The 20593-nt window shown below is 42.4% G+C and overlaps 1 long non-coding RNA gene across 18 annotated transcripts in view; it reads left to right on the top strand.

Annotated features, from left to right (window-relative positions):
- The window catches only part of LOC116556129, a 384428-nt gene that overhangs the window by 192659 nt on the left and 171176 nt on the right, over positions 1-20593 (top strand). For 13 of the 18 annotated variants that reach the window (XR_004270837.1, XR_004270836.1, XR_004270838.1 and 10 more), the window contains one exon: positions 15912-16380. This is a non-coding gene — a long non-coding RNA (uncharacterized LOC116556129). Of the gene's footprint in view, positions 1-10161; positions 11064-15911; positions 16381-20593 lie in introns of those variants that run through there. The other 5 variants (XR_004270841.1, XR_004270845.1, XR_004270849.1 and 2 more) reach the window with 2 other exon arrangements.

Consider the following 20593-nt stretch of genomic DNA (forward strand, 5'->3'; position numbering starts at 1 on the left):
GTTGTGGTGAGCCAAGATCATGCCATTGAACTCCAGCCTGGGTAACAAGAGTGAAACTCTATCTCAAAAGAAATAATGAATAAATAAATTTTTATTAATTTTAATTTATATTAATTTTATTACTAAGCCTCATATTGAATCTCTCGAATTCTTTCCAATTTATCCCAGTCATTCAGTTATTACAGTTTTCTGTGTCTGTCATGAAGTGAAAACAGTAGGGCAACATTGTTACAAAATGTGCTTTGTGTAATTTTTCACCTGGAAAGTGGGGTGTAAATGCAAAAAATATTAGTCTTGATAGAAAGGGTTTGTTAGAGGAATCCAAGATATTTCCATTTCCATTTTTAAAGCCCCATTTGCCAAGGTAGTGAAACAAAGTGGGTGACTTTAACTTAAAGGTGTTTCCCAATGATGGACACTCTGATAGGATTGATGTGTTTCTGGAGATTTCTACCTTCTGAGTGGGATCTCCCTTCTTTTCTGCAGGAGAGACATGGTAGAAAGAGACAGCAGGAACTGAAAAGGTAAATGTCACAACATCCAGCCTGCCATAGTTTGAAATTACACATGGATTTAACAGATTGCAAAGTGTCATAGTAATACAATTCATGTAATTCATTAAACCGCATTTAAATGAAAAGTAAATGATACCCTCCTATTTAACAATTAATTGAACAAGTGGTATTATATTGAATTGAAACACTTAAACTTGACTTTTATTGAATAAATACAGCCAATACAGGACAGAAAAAAAAAAAAAAAACCTCAAAATGGATCTGAAGTTGACCTTAGATGACTCTTCCAGGCTGCAACAGTGTGTGCAAGGAGTGTCTCCTTTCTTCCGGAGGGCTGGGGAGAGACTTAATGCTGAGAAAGTGCACCTGTAGCTTTGAATGGCCACCCTAGGGCGGAGAGGGGGCACAAGGCATGAACTCAGCGATCTCAGGAGTAAGACTGCCACAGTTAACAAATGAAAATACGACACACAAAGGAGCTGAGACTACTACACTAAAAAAGAATTATTTGCTGTTTATTCAAAATTCAAAATGAACTGGGCAGTTCTGCTTTTACCTGGCAACTCTACTTAGGAGATGTGGGGAGGGTCATAGGAGAGCATTAAGAAGCAGAAAAAAAGGAGCCTCCTGGCTGGTGAGGGAACATTATCATAAAGACAACAAAGACAAGAGCACCATTCCTGTGCCATGAATTTGGAATAAGATTTGTATAGGACTTCTAAGGGGCAAAGTCAATGTCAGGGAGGGCTCTAGAAAAAGTCAGAACTTAGTTTTGAAGGAAACCAGAAATTTCCCCAAAAAGATGTTGGGTGTTGAGGCATGGCATTTCGGGCAAAAAAACCCCAAAAACCAGAAACCAAAAAACCAAAAACCAAAAAACCTGTCCAAAGTTACGGAGTAGTCAAACAACTGAAGTGTCCTTCTCCGTGAAGCCTTTCCGGTCACATCCAGAGGGAATTCACCTTGCCTTTCTCTGTTCTGTCATCACCCTTTGTTGGAGCCTAAATCACATAGCCCTTATACTTTCTACTACTGGGACAACGGTGATGTGGAGCCCCACAGAGCTGGCAAGTGGCAGGTAGCTCTTGGAAAAGACTCCAGACTTGTCTACTGTCCTAGTTGAGCAGCAAACCCAGATGCTTTTTGCGGAATATTGATCGAGAGCAAACACATCAAATGTTTCAACGATTTTTCAAGCAAAGCAACATTTCGCTACAGTATATGTATATGTACTTAAATAAACACTGAAAATTGATTTATATACATCAGAGCTTAGGCATCTACTTCCCATGAGAGAAGTAACAACATGAAAGTAAACCAAATGGAAAAATAAATAATATTCTTTGCATTCCCTGAGGTTTACCCCAAAGCCAACCTTTACTGCTTGAGTGGGTGAGGGAAGATTCTCTATTGCATATCTCAGCAGTCTACTGCTTTTGCATGTTATCTTTTGGAGGAGAGAGGTTGTCTCATATCTTGTGTGTACTGCTTTCATTCTAGGTTTTAGAATCAGCTGCTTAAAATTCCTCGACTAATGATGTTGTGTAAATAGATAAATAGGAGCATGCTTTTTGTCTCTTTTGGCCACAGAAACTGAAGAACCTTGGATATTTATTGGAGGGGAACTTTTCTCCCTTCTTACCCCAACGATATGCTTTGGAGGCAAACTTATGCAGAGATAGGAGCAAGAAGACAGTATCTTCTACTAGTTTAATGTGGAGATAACATTTCCATTTTTTTTTGTTGTTTAAAAATATTGGTTTTCAAAGCTTTACTAAATGGAATAGATGAGGTTTTTGTTGTGAATATTCTGTTTTCATTCTGTTGCTGGCGGGGAAGGAGAGACCATTTGGAGAATTATACCTGGCTTATCAGCTATCTTAGGGTTCAAAGTGGTTTGAGCCTTACAGCTGTAGGAGCTCTAATATTGCTCCTGAAGTTAATGTTATGTATTGTTTTTCTCTTTCGTTTTCTTTGCGCATTTCCTAAAGTTCGGAAGTCCTTGACCATCCCAGGATTTTACCTAGATCTCTGATGACCTACCTTGGCTTTTCTTTACCTGAGAATTGCCCATGTATGGTTCCATGCTCCCTCTGTGCAGTTTGTCTTTTTCAGGACTGTGAGGACAACATGGTCATCTTTACCTTGCTTGGTTGTGGTTTGGGGTGGCATTAACACCAGGATTTCTTTCGGGACCCACTGAGGGTTGGTTTCTGCTCTCCTGCGCCACCTGCTGTCACCAACTCCAAATGCAGACTCGCCAGTCGCCAGCCCAGGGCTCCCAGCCCCAGCCAGAGTCCAAACCTCAGACCAACCAGATGTTATTTAGCCCGCCAGATTTCTGTCTGGGCCTTATCTGTACCGCCTTCACTGGCTCACTAGATCAGAATCCCAAATGTCCCTGGATGACTCGCCTCAAGTCACGCAGACCCTGAGCTCTTTGGCCAGAAAGAGGGAGCCTGTTTGATTGGGGGGTTGCTGACCAGCAGTTCCTGCCAGCTTTCTGAATGTGTGGCCAGTGGTGGCCGGCCTCAGCAGTAAAAAAAGCAAATGGATTTCTTTAGAAATGTCAACAGACACATGACACTGATCCTTTAAGGGACTCCCCAATGTGTTCCCTGACTGGGCTTATTTTCTCCCAAGTTGCCCAGAAATGGAAATCTTTGCTTTTTAGGACTCTGGACTTTTCTGCAAACTCACAAAAGTTGGTGATTCTAACCAAGGAGCCACAAGAAGGTGGGGTGCTGCTTTTTATTAGTTAAATTAAGTACCCCCATTATTCTCTGTCTTAGGTCGAAGATCTCTTGATGTCAGGGACTTACTCATTTGCTCCCTCTCCATCACACACAGCCTGGCACACAGTAGGTGCTTCACACATCCTATTAAAAGGAGCAGACCTTATCTGGTCAAAATCCTTCTTGGAAGTTCTTTTCTATTTGTCTGTTAAAACAAAAAAAATGTCAGAGCTGAGACTGTTAAAGTTTACTCCTGATTTAAGACCGAAAAAATAAAGCTACCCCTGAGAGAAGAACAATGATGAGCGAGTTTCACCATGTTGGCCAGGCTGGTCTGAAACTCCTGACCTCAGGTGATCCACCTGCCTCGGCCTCTCAAAGTGCTGGGATTACAGGCGTGAGCCACCATGCCTGGCCTCTACAATCTTTATATTTCTCTCTGATATCCAAGGATCTGTACCAGAGCATATTTTTTCATTAGACTATTACTATCATCATGGATTATTATTACAACTTGATTGTGGTGACATATAATCAATGCTTATGATTTGAGGAACTGAAGCATAAGTGTAGCAGAGAAATGCTCATCAAAATCAAGATAACAGCCTGTAGAGGATTAAGGTCCTAAGATGTAGGGTGTTGAACAAACAAAAATCATAAACAGCCATGAGCCCACTTCCAACTTCAGCGCCTTTCAACTCACTATGCTGTCACGCTCTGGTGTTTTTCTGTGATTTCTGTGATCACTCTGATAAGAATGAGGATGGTGACCAGTTGTGGTCTCCCAAGGTGTGAAAAAAGAAAGACATATGCATGCAGGAGAGAACTGAGTTAGATATGAGATGGAACTTCCTGAGAGCAGAGGTTATGGGATACTCTTATAAAATATAAACGGGGGTTTATGGTAGTAAATATTCTGGAGAGAGGCACACAAACATTCAGTTCAATAAACACTTATTACATTCCTGCCTTATACCAGCACTGTGTTATATGCTGGAGTTAAAAAGAGTATATAGTACCTGGCCGCCAAGAAGAAAGACAAACAAGCAGACAATTTCAATCCAATTTCCTGATTACTAAGACAGAAGTGTGCCCAGGGTTTTGTGGGAGAATATGAAGGGGCACTAATTCAAGCTGTGTAATCAGGGAAGGCTTCCTGGAGGAGGTGGTGTACTGAATCTTACTATTGGGTGGGAGATATCTAGAGGAATAAATGCAGTCAGCATATTCCAGCAAAGGTGGAAAGCTAGATTAGCTGATGTGCAAACATCTTCAGATCATAGAAACTCCTTTCAGTCCTTTGGGATTGAGTCATCTGGGAAATGCTGCTGTCCCATAGGAAATGTCTTATAAGCCTGGCAGCCTAAAGAGGCTCAGTTTTTTATTCCATGTACAGCTTGTCACCTTGCTGGCACAGCTTCTTGTAGATTTAGGAGGGAAAGAGTAAAAGAAGGAATCCTATCTGCATCCAAGGGTCATGGTCCGTTAAGCAGCCTCTGTGCTCCAACATTCAAGGAGCTGCAGAACTGGCGTCTGATGCATCAGATCTGATATATTTGGGTTCAAAGAGAATAAACCAACTACTACTGAAAATTCTCTCACAGCAGCTACTTTTTGAGTTGCAACAGATTGTTCTATCCAGCCCCATTGTCCAGGTGGGAAAACTGAGGCTGAAGGGCATGAAGTAACTTTCTGGGACTTGGGGAACAATTATTGGCTATTGCATAGTAATTTAGCTTCTTATTTCTCACTTCATTGCTGCAGCTAGATCCTTCCCAGGGTGGGAAATTCTGAGATTCAATTTTCCCAGAAAGAGGCAGTTTTTGTTAGTAATGGCCTGTTTCCATTGGGTATCCTGCCCATTGAGCTGGCACTATGGGGGTGGGGGTTCCTAGCCACCCCAGGGAGGTCATTCAATCCCAGCCATGGCAGTTGGTGTCCTTGGTGCTCTGGACCACCATCAGAGAACGGAATCTGCGGGAAAACAAAGGGTGCAGCCGAGGCGGCAGACCTGAGCCCTCCACGCCCACTTGCCCAGGGCAGTCCCAGCGGGGCTAGTGCCAGGCGCTGTGCTGCTTCTCCACCCCCTTCCCGGCTCCTCGGCTCATCTGCTGGCTTCCAGAGCTCCAGCCATCCTGAATGGGTCTTTGTGCACACCCCAGGAGCTGGTTCAGAAGAGCCTGATGGAAATGCTGGACAGAGACGTCTCCTCTGGATCCAGGCACAGCCCGTCGTGGTGCCATCTTGCGGGAGCCAGGCTTTTATTGTTCCGCTGTGTTGCTCTATCTGGGAGCGAGTTGGGACCTGGTGAAAGAGAGAAATGTTCTGCACCCCTGACAGTGGGGTCATGGGCAGGACCACAGGGGTGGCAGCGCCTCTGTCACTTTCCCTCAGCTCTCGTTCCCACTGTCAGTTTTTGCTGCCTCACCCCCCGAGACGGCTGTGATACTATTAATAACAAGAGGCACCATTAATGGTCACTCCCAAGGTGCCAGCATTGTGCTAAGGGTTTCATCCCACTGAATTAAGTATTCTCAAAGATCCCATGGGATGTGCTGTCTTCTTATTCTCATTTTACAGGTGAGGAAACCAAGGTTTGGAGATGTTAATCAGCCTGCCCAGGTGATTCTGAAGAGGAAAGCGAGCACAGAGGGGATGAAACTCTGCCCTTACCTCCTCCTTCCAGCCTTTAAGGTGTCTTTTACCAATGATTGAGGTCCTAAGGCCACTTGTACACTCGTTCCTAAGAAACCCCTAAGCTTCAGGGCACGAGCAGGGCAAAAGCCTGGTTCTGGCAAAATGTAAAAAGCCTCGTGGCCTCTGAGCTTCCTTTTTTTTAATGCTGTAATTTTTTTGTTTGTTTGTTTGTTTGTTGTCTTTTTTCTTCTTAATCAGGGATATTTTATTTTGTAAGGTAGAAGAAATTATAGATGTATAAGGAAAATGTTGGGGGTACAACTGTAGATTGAAAATTTTGTTAAAGAACCTCATCTCCACCCTCAAAAAAACAATCATTTTATGAGACAAGCAAGTACCACATGAGGGCTAGAGCTCAGGATGCATTTCAGATGTTGGCGGTCCCCGCTCTGTCTCTGCAGGCACTGCTCTGGCCAGGCGTCCTTTGTGGATGCAGCAATGAGGGTTAATTCCAGGTGTCTGACCCTGAGGTTCTCTTTGGCTGGGTTGGAGAGCAGGCAGAAGTCTTGCTTTTTTTTTTTTTTTTTTTTAAATAGAAGCAGTGGTGATAACAGCATCTACTCATCTGCCTGGTTGCTCTTCTATGTATGGCAAAACTGTCACTTGGGAAGGGTGATTGATATAGCTCTCTTATGGAGCAAAGTCAATGACACTTTTAGGGGAAAGAAGTTTTAACCATGACTTTTAGAACAGCCCTGTTAGCTGAGCCAAACAGCCAGCTGGAAAGGGCTGTGAGCATTTCTCTGTTTGCAAAAAGGTTACAAATAATCTATGGTAAACGAACAAAAACAGCAGAAGAAACACAGGTTAGATCTTCAGAAGAACTTCCTAGCTGTGCGGTGTGGTTAAGGTATTAGGCAAAATTATAAGTTGTGTCCCAGAGTTAGCAAGTTTCCCTTCCCTTTTCTTCCCTTCCCTTCACTTTTACCTGTTCCTTCCCTTTTTTTCTTCCCTTCTTTTTTCCCTTCTATTCCCTTCTTCCCTTGCCTTTTCTTCCCTTCCCTTTTTCCCTTCCCTTCTTCCATCTTTATATCCATCTTTAACACACAACAAAAAGATATTCTCTAGAATATGAATCCTCAACATTGTGTGTGGTATAGTGTGTTCTGCCCCTTAGTGTGAAAAGTTAATGTCCATTCCTGGCCACCACCGCATTCAACCCCAGAAATGTCAATGTTGTAATGATGGGTAAGGTGTCTGAGTAGTTTTTCTATGAATTATTCTCCAAGTTGCTTTCTACAATTTTTTTTTTTTAGGGGGGGAGGATAGAGTCTCACTCTGTTGCCCAGGCGGGAGTGCTAGGGCGTGATCTCGGCTCACTGCAACCTCTTCCTCCCGCGTTCAAGAGATCCTCCTGCCTCAGCCTCTTGAGTAGCCAGGATTATAGGCATGCACCACCACACCTGGCTAATTTTTTGTGTTTTTAGTAGAGACAGGGTTTCACCATGTTGGCCAGGCTGGTCTCGAACTCCTGACCTCAGGTGATCCACCTGCCTCGGCCTCCCAAAGTGCTGGGATTACAGGCATGAGCCACCATGCCTGGCCTCTACAATCTTTATATTTCTCTCTGATATCCAAGGATCTGTACCAGAGCATATTTTTTTCATTAGACTATTACTATCATCGTGGATTATTATTACAACTTGATTGTGGTGACATATAATCAATGCTTATGATTTGAGGAACTGAAGCATAAGTGTAGCAGAGAAATGCTCATCAAAATCAAGATAACAGCCTGTAGAGGATTAAGGTCCTAAGATGTAGGGTGTTGAACAAACAAAAATCATAAACAGCCATGAGCCCACTTCCAACTTCAGCGCCTTTCAACTCACTATGCTGTCACGCTCTGGTGTTTTTCTTGGGAGTCACTTGTTTCTTTTTTACTTTCCTAGTCTCATTTCTGAGAGTGGAACTTGCTATTAAAACAAATAATAGTTACAGATAGTAGAGTTCAAGAGCTTAAGGGCTGATTCAAGGCAGACACTGGAAATAACTTTTTGATTGTGACAAGGAGGATACACGGAATAAAAACCTGTTTAAATAGGGCAAGTGAAATTTACCTCTGGGGCATGGGTTGCTCAAAGTTTGAGTAACTTTCTGGGTCTCAGCCCTTTAATTAAGGGATAACATGTGAGTCATAGGACAATTTCATCTTTGTGAAGAAGGCTGTCAATTTATTTCTTGGACTTGGGTCAATAGGCAGTGCAGAATCACTTGCGAACAGCAGGCATCAAAGAATCACCAAGCAGTTTTGAACATGAGTGACATCATCAGAGGCATGCATTAGGGAGACTGAACTAAAAGTCACATGTAAAATGGATTACAGTGGACAGATACTGGCAGTCAGAAACCAAGTAAGAAGATATAGCAGTAGTCCAAGTGAGAAAAAACAAAAACGTCACCAAGGATAACTGCACTAGGAATAAAAGAAAGGTAGTAATTCACGAAATACAGTGGAGAAAGAGTGGACAGAGCTTGAAAACCAAGCAGCTATAAAGGAGGGGCATGGGTGAGGGAGGAATTAACTATGACACAGTCACAATCAAATTTCCCCAGAGAGCAACTGGGCATTTGTCCAATGGCCAAGGGGAGCAACTGAACTTTCTGCACTTTTCTTGCTGACAAATAAGCAGGGAGTAACAGCGGCCTGTTAGCTGTGCAAACTTCCCCATAACCTATCATGATGAGGGGAGTATGACCCTGTCACGGGGTGAGTCAAGATCAGAAATAGGGTTGCAGATGCAGGTTTGTGCTTTCCTGAGGGATGTTGCCGTTTGATGGGTCCCATTGCCCCAGCCCTTCATGGTGATAATATCTAATACTCAGGCTGCGTTTAGTTAATGGCGCTTTCTGCACACGCAAGTGAGGAGAATTCTGCAAAGAATTGAGAGAAAGAAATGTAACAGAACGTGCCACGGCCGTATCCTGCACCACCCACCAGCAGTGTTGAGTGACTTTTAGTGTTTTAAATTAGTTCCCACCCTCGACTTTTTTGTGCCATTTTCCCACTTATAAATTCAAGGCTATGGTACCAGATCTCCTTGACTTTAGCAATGAAATGGAAATGACTTTGAATTAAGCCCTGTGTTTATTGCTGTGATGCCACCCAAAGGCAGTAGGCATTTGGAAATGTAGTGAAGATGGCACTTTAATGGCCTTCAGGATGAAAGATTTTGTATGGGACTACTGGACTTGTCTTCTTGGCATCTCCCTTGGGGGCCTCTCAGATTACCCGGCAGCGTGTTTGCTGATTCTAGGACACGGAAAAATAATCTTTTGATAAACAAAGCCCAGGCAACCAAAGCTTTTTCTTTAGAGCTCTACCTGGGCCCAAGGGGGTTTCCTCTTTTTATGACCCAGCTTGGTCCCTAAGCAAGGACCTGTGAAATTTCCTGAAGATGAGTAGCTCTTGAGTCCAGCTATATTCTAAATGAAAGACAAGAAACGTGACCCTCTCACCCTCCCATTTGGTTTCTTATACTAAAGACTGCTCTGAGCTTAAGGTGTTCTTTCCTTTCTTGGTATGGAAATGTGAATATCTCCTGTTTATTGGTTGATATAGAAAAACTAAGTGTCCTTGTACTTAAGCCAGGCAAATTTCAGTTGATAAAGTTTCCTCAAAACCATAGACGGGTGGTTACTTCTGATTGCCAAGTACCCAGCGGGAGCTGAAAGTCTCTGGGTTGAGGGGCACTGAAATTGTCCCCAGGAGAATGACCACCAGAGACCTTCTTGTCCATCATGTCAGGCTTTTTGATAAGGATGTTAGAACCACATTAGGTTCCTAGAATTTATTTATCCATCTGCACATGAGATTTGCCCTGATTTTTTGTCTTTTAAGTTAAAAATGGCAGTTTTTTGCCTCGTGACCCTTTAGTTTCTGTCTAAGAAAGTTCTGCTCTGAATGACTGCTCTCATATCTCTGGACACATATAGCTCGCCTTGGCTATGAGACTGAGTTCAAATTTCCGTTTCTGAGAGATCCTGTTTCCCCATCTGAAGAATGCCTTCAGACTCGGAGCACGGACCTGCAATGCCATGGCCTTACTAGCCGTGAGTTAATGCCAAGAATCAAGGACACACTTCTTTCTGTGATAAATTTTTGTTGTGGGAAGGACACTGGTTTTCTGGCAAATACCTCTCAGGATCGGTCAGTTCTCAATGATCTGCACTAGATTACATGCTTTATTTATTATCCACAGATAATTTTAGCCTGTTCTCATTAACATATCTCTCAATGTCTTCCTCTAAGCTAGAAATAGCTAGGGAATGTTATGCATTCTGATGTAAGCATAATAGAAAATAAACAAAGAGGTGAATTTGTTGAAAAGTCATAGTGTAACAATTTAAAAATCAGAAAAAACCAACTTTAGACTAATCTAAATAATTCTTTGGAATCGCATTATTTCTACCCAAATATAATGATTATATATAAAAAATCAAAGTTAGACATTGCTGACTCCATCTTCCTCCCAAAGCCAGCATTCACAAGAATGTGGTTGCAATACTGAACCCTAAAGTTCAGGAATGAGAGGGTACTGACGCATATAAATACTTCTTTCCACTTGTGATCCCACGGGGTTTGCCCCAAAAGCCTCTCTCATCCCTTCTCATGACAGTCTTCAAGGGAGCCTGCCCCGAGCCATGTTGTCCATCCTCCGAAATGGGATGAAGCCCAATCAAGCAATGTAAAATCAGCGCGAAAACAGGTTGCACCCCACCCTCTTTGGGAAAACCGTCCTATGCCTACTCCACCTGAAAAGCGAAACGTGCACTATTTGCGTGCAGAGACTGCACGAAGTGGGCCCCCTGCTTTTTTCAGGGAGTGAATGTAAGCAGATCTCTGAAGAAACCACTTGGCTCAGCAATTTTAGGGCTTGTTGTAATTGGCCTGGCCTAAAAGAATTCAGCAAGCTGTACCTGTGCCAAGGAAAATGCAAACGCTTCCCTGAAACAGAGGCATTTAGAATGGAGGAGAGGAGCTGGGCTCATCTACGAGCCTGAGTAGAACAGCAAGGGGGACAGGAGAGCGGCGATGCTGGAGAGGCTCCAAAGAGACTGTTTCCTTGCTTAGCCACGGGTGGAAGTCACATCCACTGAACTGTCACCTGGCAGGGTGAGTGGGGTCTGGCAGAGAAGGATCTGGAGTGGGAGGCTTCCTCCTTCCATTCTGAGCCTCCTTATTGCTCTGAGGAGCGCAGCACCCAGTGTGGCTCCTGGCCAGTTCCTCAGTGGTCCTTTTCTGGGCTCAGCCTCTACTACCCTTATCTGGACACTGGGGACTAAGAATATTCTCTCTGACATTCCCAGGCCAGGATGACACTTCCTATAGACTGACTGCTCTGATTCTTTGTGGCGTCTGACATGTTTTTTCTGTTAAAAACATAAAATCTAGGAATGATTCTTTGGATATTCTGTTGTTTTCCTTCACAGCACCCTATAATCCTTTGCAGGAGTTTTACACTTGGCTGTGTTTCTCCCCTTCACTCGTTACTCTGTGACCCCTGGGAGGATCAGCCTAGTCATTCCAGTTGTGTTCTGATGCTTACCATGGTTTTTGGCCAAGAGTAGTTACCGAGCAAATGATTGCTAGTTGACTAACAGTAATCCAGATTACTGTGGAACTTCATTTCTGTATCTCTCCTGTATCTTGAACATATAGGAGGTGTCTAGTCAACACTTAATCGATTCAGATGTTTCTCATGAACTAAAAATCTTTTGTAGCCAGGAAGGTGCCCTTTGCTGCTGTCCCCTGAGAAGTGAGCTAGTCAGGAAATGGAGACACCAAGTCTTATGATGGGTCTAGCTTTCTTTCTGTTTCTTTCTACTCAAAATATCTTTCCATGCCTGGCCTCCTTCTTCCTCCTCAGTGTTTACCCTTATTCCTGCCTCTCATCATCCCTCGATACCCCAAGATGGTCTTGGAAACCTCCCAGATATCTTAGACCTCCCATGTAAGTTCTTCCTTCACGCCTTCCTGCCTTTAATTTTTCTCCCTTTTTCTTCATCCCTGGACTCTTTTTTCTCCTCTCTGTGAGCTCAGTGTTCCCATCGCTCAATCAGAGGTCAATTCTCAAATGTTCTGTTTATCTTATCTGACGCCCTCATCAGCTTTGCACCCCTTTTTGCAACTCTCTTAGGGATAACGTCATGAAAGCAACTCCAAACACATTGCACATACCAGCCCTGCCAATAGCCCCATCATATTTTTTCCTTCCTTTTTAGCAATCTGCACCCTTTCTATTTCCCCTGCCCCTATTCTTATACCTTCCTAGCCTGCAAGGTAAGGTTCACACATAGATGCAAAAGATTGCAGAATAGGCAACAATGTCACCTATACTTTTTACTGGTACTGTGTGTCACAAGTATGTCTCCTCAAACTGAAGATAGGACTTTTAAAATTTACCGTAATTCTGACTTTAAGAAATTCTAATGAGCTTTAGGTTCTGTCTTGTATTCTGGTACTATACTAAAGGTGTCTTTTCCCTCGCGTCCATGTCTTGCTGATTGTATTTTCTATGTGTGTGTTTTGCTTATTCTTGAGCCCCATCAGAATGGTCTCCAATCAAATTGACTTCAGAGGTTGAGTTCAAATAGAGATCAAACAACCACTCAATCAGGGAAGATATGGATGGAATTCAGACATCGGGGGAGGTATTTGATAAAATGGCTTCTAAACATCTCTTTTAAAACCTGCGATTCTCCTTAAACTGATCATCAGAGTGTAGGAGTTTTGCCTTTTCTTTTGTGTTTTCCACTATACTAAAGGCCATTTACCCCATGGAGGAGGAGCTTAACTCTTGGGCTTACCTGTGATAGTAAAAGAAATAGTGCTGTTCAAGGGAAAGAGAGGAAAAGGCTGTAAGCATACTTTGGATTTATCTGATCATCTAACGTGTCAGACCACGAGATCCCTCAGCAGGAGTTAAAATGCTCTGTGTGAGGATGTCACATGCTTCTTTTGTTTAGTTTCTCCTTTTGGATCCCAGGTTGTTCATAGACTCAAATAGTCCAAGAGCTAGAAGGATCCCCAAAGGTTATTTCAGTGCAGGCAGCCTCCATGCCTGGCCCTCCATTTGACCAAAGAGTGTCCAGTGACAGAGCTGTCACAGCCTTCTCCAGACACAAAGTGACTTTTCCAAATTTGGACCAAGCTACAAGAATATTTTTCTTATAGTGGATCAAAAATATTTCCCTTTGACGTGTCTGTTAGTTCCATTCTATTTCCTGAAGCTGAGAAGAGCAAATCCCTCTCTTTTCTAACTGCGAGTTCTTTAAATATTTGAAGGCAGCAATTACAGAGTTATATCTTTATCTGCCTAAATATTTCCAGTTCTTCGAATTCCTCATGACATGGTTTCAAGTTGCTTCTATATCTTGGTTGTCCTATTGTCTGGGCCCTACATTTTTCCTGGTGTGGGGTGCAGAGCAGAATGGAATGCTCTGGCCAATCCAAAAGGGGAACAAGACTCTCCTTCCGTCACCACTCATTTTCCTGTTTCTCCACGCATGACCCCCGTCCCTCACATGCTCCAGACCCTCTGATACTTCCTCCTGTAGATGTAATTCTGGATTTTGATCCCATCTTTCACAGCGGGCCTGTCACTAAAGGTTCTCAGTTTTAGATCTATTTGCATGAAAGGGAATCTTTTTGTTTTTGCAGCTTTTCTTGAATTCTCTAAATTCTTGTTGCTTTTTTTTTTTTTTTCTTGGCTTGAGTTTATAACAGGGTTTAATTATCTCAAGGGCAGTTTAACCCTTTCATATTCAGCCCAGGGCCCAACATAGGTCTGATAAATCTTTACTGAGTTCACGGTTCGTAGCAAGATCATCAATTGACATACCTTTTTCTGTTTTGTCATCGTCATCATCATCATCATTATTTAAGTGGCACACAGTTCCTTTTGCTTAAAGTTATGGCTGTCTTTTGTCTTTATGCCTACAGTGCCGATGTTAGTTATGAAGAAAGAGCCCATAAAGTAGCTGCAACAGAATCAGAGGGTCGTGCAACCCAGTTTCATTTCCAGTGCACTAGCAAGTGGAGCTAAGATCAGAACCCAGGTTTCCTGACCTCCTCCTGCCCCGGATGTCTAGACTATGTCCTGTCTCTGAAGAAACGTGGGAGTGACACTCACTGATCATCCTCAGTACAGGGCAATGAGCCACACCATTAAGACGCATTGATTGGTTCCCCCGCTGTGAGAATTGTATAATGGGTATGATACAGAGAGACCCAGATGGAGTCTGCAGGAGAAAACTGGTCATTATGTCAAACGTGGAGGAAACACCCATAGGCCTGGTGGGATGGTCTCTGTTGACCAGGGCAGGCAGGGGAATCCAAACAAGGAAACCTTCCAGAATGACAACTGTGCTCTAGCACTGAACTGTAGGTTAGCATGTGGTTTGTGACATATTATTTCATTTTGCCACCATACCAGTTGTGAGATCTTGATTGTGAAACTAACTTAACTCCATCTTGTGGATAAAGAAACTGAGGCGAGAGTTGTGAATTGAGCATAAAATAAGTAGTAGAGATAGGTGTCAAGTCTAGATCTGTGGAAGCCTGGAGCTGGTTTTGCCACGTCACATTGTCTCATCGACTCTTCCAGCAGTTCTGGCAAGGGAGCTCTTGATTTCAGCAAAACAAATTTCAGACCATTTTCCACTGGCCTCTATTAAATTCCACGACCTTTCTGATGTTGGTGGCAGCTCTGTACTGAAACATACGTGAAGATGGAACTTGGATTAAAATAATAAAGCTTTGGTTGGGCACGGTGGCTTACATCTGTTAATCCCAGCACTTTGGGAGGCTGAGGCAGGCAGAGCATGAGGTCAGAAATTCAAGAACAGCGTGGCCAACATGGTGAAACCCTGTCTCTACTAAAGATACAAAAAATTAGCTGGGCATGGTGGTGGGTGCCTATAATCCCGGCTACTCGGGAGGCTGAGGCAGGAGAATCTCTTGAACCCAGGAGGCAGAGGTTGCAGTGAGCCAAGATGGCGCCACTGCACTTCAGCCCAGGTGACAGTGCGAGACTGCATCTCAAATAATAATAACAATAAATCTTCATTTATTAAAAACTGTAGCTACTTTGTGAGCTGTTTCACCGTAAGAAGCATAGATGCTACAGGAATAAAGACAAAAAAACCAACAATAATAACTGTAAGCAAAAGAAGCTGTGTGACACTGAAACGAGGAGAAGAAGGATGATAATGACACCTGCCAGGGTGGGTTAGTGCAAATGAGTGTGTTCCTCTGGAAAAAGATACTATGTGGACATACAGTCTATTTTCACTAAGGTGGGGAGCAGAATGTGTCCTGGGCTTTAGAGGCACTGAAAGGCCAAGTTTCCACAGTGGCAGGAGAATCCAGGAGACTGGACCATCATGTCTTTAACTCAGAGAATAGAGACCACGCCTTGTCTCCCAGAACCACCTTGTGTGAACATCTGACTTTATGATACATTGTGATACACAAGTTCCCACGCAGAGTGTAAGCCATGCAGGCTTATTGCTCATACCACACTCACCGGGACTCAGACACCTCCAGGCACTGAGGACTCCGTCTCCCCAAAGTGTTTTCCTGATAAATTACAGAGCACCTCAACCCTGCAACTCACACAGAGGCTGTTCTTCATGGCTGGAGATGGACCCATGCCCTCTGGGGCATATCCCTGAGTGTGAATACTCTTTTCTCGCCCTCCTCCCACCCAGGCACCGTCCCAACTGGGCACTGCCTTGCCATGCTCCACATCTCCCACAAGGGGGAGCCCCCGGAGGGCAGCTGGGGCTGCGGAATTTTGGAAGCGCAGAAGTTTTCTCCTCCTGTCCTGTAACTGGTTTTCACTCACTCAACTGAGAGATTTCTTTGTTGCAATGATGGGGTCTAAGATGACACTTCTGGAGGCTGCAGGCGAGAAGCACAGCTGATATCATCTTTTATTGTCCGTTGTTATTTGCCTAGTATTATAAATTAAGGAGGAAAAGTAACAAAGAGCTTGAAGACACGCACAGCTCACAGGCCCTGGGTGGAGGCTGGCAGCATCGGACAGACAGAACCAAGACATCTGAGGGGCAACCAGGAGGTGCGTGTGGCTGCAGAGCACACAGGTAGGTACCTGCAAGAGGACAGCCGTGACGGGGGGAGGAGTGGATGGAACAGTCACAGAAGGTGGTCAGCAGAGATTAAAGGGGAAAGGCAGTGCAGAGGTGTTGGGAGATGGAGGGAGAGAGGAGGGAGGCGTCACAAAGGAGTGCAAAAGAAAAAAAATGCAAAAGGCTGACCACGGAGTGGGAGATGGAGAGTTTGGAAAGTGAATCAGAGACATAAGAGGGTTTGAAGTTGGTTCCAACTCGGCCACCCCAGAAACTTCACAAGGCATGAGAGGATGGGAGATTGACATTGAAGGCTCAGTTGCACAAGAAAATTCAGAGTGAGTAGGTGTGCCAGAAAGTCAATCAAATCATTTGGTTTGTGTGTCATATAGCCACACCTACTCCGGACTTTGACACACTCTAGAAGGAATTCTGGTCTGAGGGTGTTTTCAGGTCCTCTCCACTCGGAACTCATGTTTCACACTTTCCCTTTCTTCCTTCGGGTCTTCCAGAGTCGCTCCAGATAATGGATTAGGAGTCAGAAATTCCACATTCTAGTCCAGGCTTTTCCACTTATTGGCGAGATAGGCTTAAGAAAGGAATATCTGCATTTCCTTTTCCTTTGTCTATTAAAGGAAGGTAATAATATATTACTTATGAGCCCTACAGGGTTTTTCTGAGGGTTGAATAAGTAAAATAGTGTGAACAAATGCTCTCAATAGATTACAATTGCTAGTTAAATAAAAGATGGCATGAATAATATTAATTAGTTAATATATTCTTCCTATTCTCAGCAGGGGGTTTGCCTACTGAGCTTCACACACACACATATATATGTATACACATATATATGTGAAGAATAAGATAATGTGTAACATATATTTTATAAAGATATATTAGCCTTAACCTACTATCTGCACAGGAATTTAAATATATGACTCTATTTCCACAGCACATGTTAGAGTAACCTCTTTGGCAGACAAATAGGAATCTTTGTGTTCTTACCTTTTTAGCCACCCTCAGATGTTATTTTCCCTGACCTTGGCTACATTTTTGTATTTCTCAAACATGCAAATAATGATTGATGGTGTCTGCTTGGCTACCTGGATGAGTGATTTGTCTGTGTCCTGGACACTGCTGCAAGAACAGATGTCACACTGTGTCTCAGGCACATGATCAGACTAAATACGCCTGGAAGAAGCAAATAAGAGACTCTGTTAATCAGTTAATCATCCCACTGCTATATTCCCTGCCTGAAATGTGTGTGTGTGTGTGTGTGTGTGTGTGTGTGTGTGTGTGTGTTTTCTGGGTCATTTATTACTTAACACATTGAACCATCTTGGATGGAAAATTGGGTTCTGCACACGGGGTTAGGTTGCTTGAGTCTGCCTGTGAAGACTGCAGCTGGCTTTGATGCCTGTAGATGCACTCACCCTTCCCTCGGGTTCCAGAGGCAATGTGGTATATGGGGAAGGCAATGTAGATGGTGGGAAAATCACTTGACTTCTCTTGCTCATCTGTCAAATGAGACTGTTACCATCCTTTCTTCGTGCATCCAAATGTAGATGTCAGGAGCACATGAGATTATACTGTGCACACCAACAGTTCATAACTCTCCAAGTGCAGTATAATTATAAGGTTTTATTGCCATTATTCTGCTGCATGTTTCTTACATGATTTACCCATACTTCACAATTTAAAATATTTTACTTATTTAAATTATTTGAAAAGCTGCCTTTCCAGAGATGTTAATGTATTCTCTTACTTTTTTCATCTCCACCAATCAGCTGATAAATCAAATATTTATAGAGATGCTAAATTTGCCATATACCTACTCATTGCCAAAAAGTTAGTATCCTATCTAAATCACACAATAGTTGCACAATGTATACATAGGCTGTTTGTATTTTTCTAACCATACCAAATATGTATATATACATCCCTTTTTTCAAGCATGTGCCTATTCCCCTTTTATTAAAAATATATGCAAATATGTATTTGAGCAAGAAACATATACCTACATCCACAAACACAGCATCTTCACTTAGATAGCAGAGTTAATGAGGAAGAGGAACAAGTGCATCACTCTATCAGCATTGCAGCTATTTTAGAGTCCAGGAATGACCACAGTACACAATTCATGTGGTTAAAAAAATCGTGGATCAATTTCTGCCCTGTTCCTAGTAATGAATATCAATATCTTGCCTCTTCTAGACAGACTGTCAGCAGCTTCAGATATTTTTAAATGAGTTTTTAAAAATAAATTTGTGAAGTCAATTATTTTGAATCTCATCTGAAGCAATTAAAAAACATCCTGACATTTAAGGTGATATTTTTTCCCAAGTAAAATAATTATAAATAATACTAATTATGAGGAAATCATTCAGTTACTCTCGGTCTGGTTCAACCTTTAGGTTAATAAACCAATCCATTAAAATTCATCTTGCTCAAAGGACCAATTTGTTAAAAAAATGTAGCGACCTTTCACCACAAGTATGATTGATACTTTCTTTAACAATAATCAGAGCTGTCTTTCCCAGAAGGGAGTATGGTCAAGTGATAGGGATAGAAAACTAGGGTTCTTGTATGCCTCTCTTGGTAATACTTCTCAGACAGGTGCAGAATGATATTGATGATGATGAAGATGGTGGTGATAATGTACAAAATTAAAACTCTAATTTTAAAGAGAGTACCTTAAAAAGATGTTTGAAAGCCTCAGGACAGCTGATCACAAAACCCGGCTACATTACTCTTCATGCTAAAACCAGAATTTAGATATTTCCCTCTGCTTCTAGTGTTTCATTCTCACCAAAGGTGTAGGACAGAGATTTGCAAATGTGTCCCATGGGCCAAATCTCATCCACTACATGTTATAAAGTTAGTTTTATTGGAACAAAGCCCATCTATTATTAGATATTGTCTTTGGATGCTTTTCTACTACAGAGGCAGAATGGAGTTGTTACAACAGAGACCACATGGTCCACAAATCTTAAAATGCTACTATCATTCTTTTACAAAAAAAACTTGCCAACTCTTATGTTAGGTAAAGAAAAAAAAAAACAACTCAAGATTGAATTTATATCAGTAGCTAATATTTGAACAGCACTTTAGAGTTTATAGAGTCTGATCATATTATGTCATAACAGGTATTATCTTCATTTAAGTGATGAAGAAATTGCCGACATTTGCATAGTCGTTCAGTCATAAAGTGATGTAGAAAGGATTTGACCTCTAAAGATGGAAGAATGCTGTCCCAATGGTAGCTTTCAAGAAGCAGGAAAGGAGCTGGCTCTCAAACTGTAGTAATGGCTACCTGTCTCTTTTATCCACCTGGATGTGACCATTGCCCAAAGACAGTGGAGAAAGCAAAACTCTTAACATTCTTTTCTCTCATTATCTGATCCTGGCTGGGGTGATTTTAGCCCTGTCTGCCTCTACATCCTTATTCATATAACCAGAGTTATACTAATAAACAGAAAGGTTTGCAGTCAAAGCTAAACTTTATTGCATCAACTCTCGCTTATCCATACTGAAAGGAACGTATCATGCTGAAATTGGCACTGTGGCATGAACATTCCAAAACAGCAGATAACAGAAAAGTCTTTGTATTTGGAATATCTTTTTAAAAAGTTTGCATTTTGAAACAGTAACTCCTTTCTTAGTTATGTTTCTTTTTTATTCAAGTTAATATCAAAATTATATTTTCCCCTCTGAGCTTAGAACATCTATTAGCAAAATAGGCCTTAAAGTTCTAGATATCAGGAGGAAGGAAGCCTGGAATGAAAACTGTGCCTTTAAGACTCATAGATATAAAACAACAATTGTTTGCTGGGACCAAAGCTTTTCTTAATCTCCTGTTTTCTTGGAAAAGGGTGAGGGATAAAATGAAACAAATAAGAATAAGAAATTTTTACATTGAATCTTTCCTGAAGATTCCAAGCCAAAGTTAAAGATGTAAACAATTGAGCTAATTCAATGTTTCATTCAACCAATCTTTGAGTGTCCACTGTGCAGGCACTGCTAGGAGTCAGAGTATCACAGTGACTAAGAAAATTGATCAGAGAAGCAAACGTGCGTACGTGTTGTTAGAATAAACAATGGGATGGGAGTACAGATACAATCTTAAGTATGCAGATTCTTTTTTTTTTTTTTTTTAAGACAGAGTTTCGCTCTTGCTGCCCAGGCTGGAGTGCAGTGGTGCGATCTCGGCTCACCGCAACCTCCGCCTCCTGGGTTCAGGCAATTCTCCTGCCTCAGCCTCCCGAGTAGCTGGGATTACAGGCACGCACCACCATGCCCAGCTGATTTTTTGTATTTTTAGTAGAGACGGGGTTTCACCATGTTGACCAGGATAGTCTCGATCTCTTGACCTCGTAGATTCTTAATGGAGAAGTCATTCTTCCTTAGACAATCACATGGATATTATGGAGGAAGTGGCATTTTGTGAGACTTGAAGAATACACAGGTATTGGACGTTTGAAAATGGGAGGGTGTGGCATTCTGGGAGGCAACTGAGGGAACAAAAGCATAAGAGCAAAGTGTAGGGATGAG

Source organism: Sapajus apella, unplaced genomic scaffold (assembly GCF_009761245.1).
Source record: "Sapajus apella isolate SASKATOON/1434 unplaced genomic scaffold, GSC_monkey_1.0 scaffold16, whole genome shotgun sequence".
In the NCBI taxonomy this organism is placed as follows: Eukaryota; Metazoa; Chordata; class Mammalia; order Primates; family Cebidae; genus Sapajus; species Sapajus apella.